This window comes from Lissotriton helveticus, chromosome 1_1 (genome assembly GCF_964261635.1).
Source record: "Lissotriton helveticus chromosome 1_1, aLisHel1.1, whole genome shotgun sequence".
NCBI classification, from domain to species: Eukaryota; Metazoa; Chordata; class Amphibia; order Caudata; family Salamandridae; genus Lissotriton; species Lissotriton helveticus.
This window is the reverse complement of record NC_136057.1, coordinates 473,552,701-473,559,306: the sequence shown is the minus strand read 5'-3', so window position 1 is coordinate 473,559,306 and position 6,606 is coordinate 473,552,701. Positions and strand designations below refer to the sequence as shown.

General features: G+C 45.8%; 1 pseudogene; it reads left to right on the top strand.

Annotated features, from left to right (window-relative positions):
• LOC144776792 (18S ribosomal RNA) lies at positions 1-1,505 on the top strand (annotated as a pseudogene).
• Positions 1,506-6,606: the final 5,101 nt, after the last annotated feature.

The following is a 6,606-nucleotide window of genomic DNA, read 5'->3' as shown; positions in this document are numbered from 1 at the left end:
TACCTGGTTGATCCTGCCAGTAGCATATGCTTGTCTCAAAGATTAAGCCATGCATGTGTAAGTACACACGGCCGATACAGTGAAACTACGAATGGTTCATTAAATCAATTATCGTTCCTTTGATTGCTCCATCTGTTACTTGGATAACTGTGGAAATTCTAGAGCTAATATATGCCGACGAGCGCTGACCTCCCGGGATGCGTGCATTTATCAGACCGGCCGCTTTGGTGACTCTAGTTAACCTCAGGCTGATCGCACGTCCCCGTGACAGAGAAGATACATTCGGATGTCTGCCCTTTCAACGTTCGATGGTACTTTCTGTGCCTACCATGGTGACCACGGGTGACGGGGAATCAGAGTTCGATTCCACAGAGGGAGCCTGAGAAACGGCTAAAACGTCCAAAGAAGGCAGCAGGTGCGCAAATTACCCACTCCCGACTGAGAGAGGTAGTGATGAAAAATAACAATACAGGACTCTTTCAAGGCCGTGTAATTGAAATGAGTATACTTTAAATCCTTTAACAAGGATTCCTTGAAAGGCAAGTCTTATGCCAGCAGCCGTGGTAATTCCAGCACCAATAGCGTATATTAAAGTTGCTGCAGTTAAAAAGCTCGTAGTTTGATCTTGGGATTGAGCTGGCGGTCCGCCGCGAGATGCGCTACCGCTGATCCCAGCCCCTGCCTCCGGCACCCCCTTGATGCTCTTGACTGAGTGTCCTGGGGGTCCGAAGCGTTTACTATGAAAAAAATTAGAGTGTTCAAAGCAGGCCGGTCGCCTGAATACTTCAGCTAGGAATAATGGAATAGGACTCCGGTTCTATTTTGTTGGTTTTCGGAACTGGGGCCATGATTAAGAGGGACGGCCGGGGGCATTCGTATTGTGCCACTAGAGGTGAAATTCTTGGACCGGCACAAGACCACCAGGAGTGGGGCCTGCGGCTTAATTTGACTCAACGTGGGAAACCTCACCCCGCCCGGACACGGAAATGATTGACAGATTGATATCTCTTTCTTGATTCTGTGGGTGGTGGTGCATGGCCATTCTTAGTTGGTGGAGCGATTTCTCTGGTTAATTCCGACAACGAACGAGACTCCTCCATGCTAACTAGTTACGTGACCCCCAGGGGTCAGTGTCCAACTTCTTAGAGGGAGAAGTGGCATTCAGCCACACGAGATCGAGCAATAACAGGTCTGTGATGCCCTTAGTTGTGCAGTTAACCTGCTGAACCCCGTTCATGATAGGGATTGGGGATTGCAATTATTTCCCATGAACGAGGAATTCCCAGTAAGTGCGGGTCATAAGCTTGCGTTGATTAAGTCCCTGCCCATTGTACACACCGCCCGTCGCTACTATCGATTTGATGGTTTAGTGAGGTCCTGGGATCGGCCCGCCGGGATCGGCAATGGCCCTGGCAGAGCAGAGAGAAGACGATCAAACTTGACTATCTAGAGGAAGTAAAAGTCGTAATAAGGTCTCCGTAGGTGAACCTGCGGAAGGATCATTAATGGCGGAGCGGCCCGAGCAACCGACGACGCCAGCCTGAAGTCCGCAGCCACCTCCTGCAAGCACACACCCTAGGCAGAGGGCCCAGCCCTGCCCTGGCACCCCCGGCTGGCGGAGCGGTCCACGGCCGCATGGGGTGCTCAGATAAGGACTGGGACTCCGATGGCCCTCTTCCTCTGGGGAAGGCCCGACCGACGCGTGAGGGACGGCCCCCATCCCCTGTCCCTCTCCAAGAAGGAACCCAAGTTCACCTGGCATGATCCTCCCAGCCGGACTGCAAGGGCAACTAGGTATGGCACCCTCCCAGGCCATCTGAGCGCTGGGTCATCCCGGGCCATCTGGTCGCCTGTCTGAGCTACCAGATGGCCCTGCGGGCCAGGTGACCAGAAGGCCCTGTGGACCGGGTGACCAGATGGCCCTGCAGGCTGGGGACCAGATGGCCCTGCAGGCTGGGGACCAGATGGCCCTGCCGACCGGCCGGCCGGGCTCACTCCGACTTTTGTCCTTCCCCAAAGTTATTCAAGCCCCCACTACATGGAGGCTTAATAGTCGAGAAAAATGGGCTCTCCGGGCAGGCCCTCCTTGGTTCCAGCCGAGGGTCCAGGTGTGGAGGACCGGGGGGGTCCCCGGGGCCCGGGAGGCTCTCACCAGCCTGGCTAAGGTTCTGAAGCTGAGTCCTGGCCAAGGGCTTAAGCTCTATCCGGCAGGCCCTGGGGTGTGGGAGCCCCCGTCCTGCAAGCCATCAAAGGATTCAGGTGCTGGATTTGGGGGGTCCGTCAGGGCCCGGGGAGGCACTCCCCAGCCTGGCTAGGGTTCTGAAGCTGGGTCTGGGCCTGGGTCTTCAGTTCCATCCTGCAAGCCAGCCGATGGCCCGGCTTTCTGCCTCATCGTCCAAACGATTGCACTACGGATCTGGAGCCAGGGGCCGTGCTTCTGTGTAGTCAAATCTATGCTTTGACAGAAAATGAAAAATACCAGAAAGAATATTTAGACAAATATCTGGCCAATAGATTTATCCGATCTTCACAGTCTCCAGTTTCCTCTCCTTTATTTTTCATCTCAAAGAAGGAAGGAACTCTGAAAACTTGCATTGAATACAGAGCTTTAAATGGGATCAAAATTAAGAACAAATATCCATTACCTCTGATTTCTGTCTGGCTCGATCAGCTGATAGAAGCTCGGATTTATACAAAATTGAATTTGCGTGGAGCTCATCATCTTATTTGAATAAAAGAGGGTCACGAGTGGAAAATAGCTTTTTGAACCAGATACGGTTTGTTTGAATATCAAGTGATGCCCTTTGGCCTTTGAAATGCTCCTGCAGCATTTCAACATTTTATAAATGATATTATGGGAGATTTAATTGACAAGATTGCTATTGTGTATTTAGATGACATCATGATTTTTTCTAAAGATACTCAAGAACATCCTACACATATGCAAACAATTTTAACTCGGCTACTTGAGAATAATTTATATGTGAAATTAGAAAAGTGTGCATTCGGTGTAACAACTGTGAAGTTCCTTGGATTTGTCTGGTCTCTAAAAGGAGTCAGTATGAATCCTAAGAAGGTGATTTCAGTAGTCACTTGGCTGTCCCCAAAGGATGCAAAAGAAGTTCAAAGATTTTTAGGTTTTGCCAATTTTTACTGAAGGTTTATTCCAGATTTTTCTCAGAAGATAGTTCCCAATACTGGGACTAAAAAAATGAATAAGATTCCTTTGGTCAGAAGAAGTAGAGCGAGCCTTTGTATACTTAAAAGAAAGTTTCCCAACTGCTCAAATTCTGCGACAGGCTGATCCAGCAAAACATTTTTATCTGGAAGCTGATGCATCTGATCAAGCAATTGGATCAACCCACCCAATGCCAGAAAAGCACAGGGGAATTGCATCCAGTAGCGTATCGTTCGAGGAAGTTAAGTCCAGCGGAAATCAACTACACGTTTGCTGAGAAGGAGTTGCTAGCAGTTTAAGACACTTTTGCGGATTGGAGGCACTATTTACTTGGGGCCAGACATGTTGTGATAGTATTTACTGTTCATAAGAACCTTACATGTTTTTAGTCATCAGGAAATTGAACCCCGCGGCCACTTCGATGATCACTTAATTTTGCTGATTTGATTTTGTCATAACATATCGTCCCGGAAATAACAATGGGAAAGCTGATGCTTTATCTCGAATTCAGAAAGAATAACAAAGACATCAATTAGTGGAGCAGCCCATTATACCGGAGTCTAAGATAATCTGTGCAATTTCTTTAATGGATTTTGATGATGAAGTCAGAAGAAATATGACTCTTGAAGAAATGCAAACTCAGTGTGAGCAGGATCCTGAAAGAGAGTTGTCCAATCAATTGCCCTATTATAAGGGAGCTTTGTTTTACCTACATCAGAGATTCAAAAGAAAGCTTTGCAGGACTGCCATGATCTTCCACTGGTTGAACACCAGGGCATGTTGAAAACTACAGATTTGATAAAATGTTAATTTTGGTGGCCCAATGTGAATTCTCACATCCAACAATTTGTAGTTACCTGTGAAGTCTGTGCACGAGCAAGTTGGTCTGACAGGCTCCTCAAGGCGTGTTACAATCATTGCCTGTCCCACCTCATACTATGACTATGGATTTAATTGTTGATTTACCATTGAGTCAAGGTCACAACACCATTCTAGTGTTTGTAGATGTTTTTACCAAAATAATTCACTTTGTTTCCTTGAAAGGAGTTCCAACAGCCAAGCAAGTAGGAAGGCTGTTTTGAGAGAATGTAGTTAAGATTCATGGGATTCCCAAGATTGTTATTTCTGATAAAGGTCCTCAATGTATTTCACATTTTTTGGAGGACATTCCTGCAAGATCTAGGTGTAGATGTTAGATATTCCACTAGTTATCAGCCAGAAACTGATGGTCAAATGGAAAGAACAAATCAGGACCTGGAACAATTTCTTAGATTATTCCTTTCAGATCAAGAGAGGAAGTGGTCAGATTTATTATGGCTAGCAGAATTTGCACAGAACAATGCCAAGAAAGTGTCTACTGGTTATTACCCTTTCTTTTTAAATTGCGGAAGACTTCTTAATCTCTTTGCTAATGAGATGGATTCTAAGGTTCCTGCAGTTAGAGGTTGGTTGGAAGAGCTAAGGAACCTTCATAAATCTGTAGTCAGTAATTTAGTCACAGCAAAGGAGAGTTATAAGAAGCATGCAGATAAGCATAGAAAACAATCACCAGAGTTTAAAGGAGAGCAGGTTTGGTTGTCAACTCAGCACCTTCATTTGAAAGGGTGCAGAAAGTTTCAAATTCTTAGACCAGCAGGGAAAATAAGAAGTCTGTTTTAGGAAAATGGCAAAGGGTGTACCTTGGGGCAAGTGTGACTACAGGGGTCCCTCTTCCCATGGGGCAATATAGACCCTGACTTGGGGTTTCATGAAACCCCGACTTTAGAGGATGACACAGGTCTCCTACAAGGTGGTAGTATCTTAATCAGAAGAGTTTAGATAGGAGCCCCAGCTATTCCATCCTGAAGAATGCCACATACCCATCGGGCCAATATGGCAGAAACATGTTGACGACACAGGTGGTGATGGGGTACTAGCTCCCCAAATCCCCACTATTGATTTTTAATATCAAGTAAATACTTAACAAATACATTTATTTTGGTGGTTACATTGGATTTTAAACCTTCACTTTATCATGGGACCCCACTTAGTTTTTAGAAGTGCCTCCCTGCTTACAGGTGTAGGCCCGCTCTCTACCAAACGCAGTTTCTAGAGCGCGAGGACTGCCAATGATGAAGCATGACACCTGGTGGTGTACGAGGACAGCCCTTCACATTTTTTGAGATGCCCAGCACCCCACTAAATTAAGTGCATAGTGCTTGCCTATGTGTGTAGAATCAGAGATTTATTCAGGGTAGCTTCTTTTGGGTGTGCAGAAAGATTAAACCATGTTTTGTCAGACAATATTCAATTGAAAAAATTATGGGGCCCAGGTACTGTGAAATTGAAGTTGCCCCATAACTTAGGGATTCATCCAGTATTCCATGTATCTCTTCTTAAAAGAAGTGCATCTCATACTAGAAGTTCTAAGACACCTACATAACTTTGATTAAAGGACCGAGTATGAGGTGAAGGAATTCTAGACTCAAAAAGATCGAGAGGAAGGCTTTTCTGTCTCATAGATTGAAAGGGTTATGGACCTGAGGAACGATCTTGGGAGTCTGCAGACAGTGTTCACATTCCTAGATTAATGCAGAAGTTCCATTTTCAGTATCCTTCTAAACCTAAGTTGTTTAACCAGCCTTTGAGAGGGGGTACTGTCAGGACTTTGAGTGTCAGTACAGTCGCTAGCAAGGTATGAGAAAGGTTGTTAGATCCAGGAATAGAAAAGTATGTGATCAATCATTGGGAACCCATACCCTGTGTAAGGGTGTTTATTTTGAGTTCATGAGGCATCTGGTGCATTCTTATGATTCCTTTGCTCAGTTCTGTTGGAATTCTAAGCTGCGCACTTCAATTTGATTCTGCTGGGAGATAAACGCTGGGACGTCTAACCAGCTAGTGTAGTTTAGAATTATCAGTTTGTTTCTTTAGGGTCATTTTCAGTCAAAATCCAGAGTTGTTGCCTACCTGTATAGTGTCTCGGGCTGGCGAAGGAGAGCTTCAACAGTGCAGAAGTTGAAGTCGTCAGATTGGCAAAGTAGTGTCTGCATTCCGCGCCATAGCAGACTTCAGTCAGAACCAGTTCCTGAGTTCCTGGGTATCGTCTGGAAGAGTCAAGAGTCCTGAGCCTGCACAGCCACTCCCTCCCCCCCCCCCCCCCCTCCCTCCCAATATTCACCCTGCCACTTTTTGGAAAATTTTGTGAAGATTCGACAAACTGGGCCGAAGATATAGGCAAGTTAAAAAATGCTTTTCTGATAGAAAAATGGTCCCAACTAGAACTATCTACTAGCAACTACCATTAGACTATCAGAGAGTAAGGCATGCGCCACATCCATCTTGGTCTAACATCAGTCATAATCGTTTCCTCCTCTTCGATAACTATTGACACTAGATCGTTTACAAAATTGTGAAACAAATTATACAGAAAAGTCATGACTTCCAGA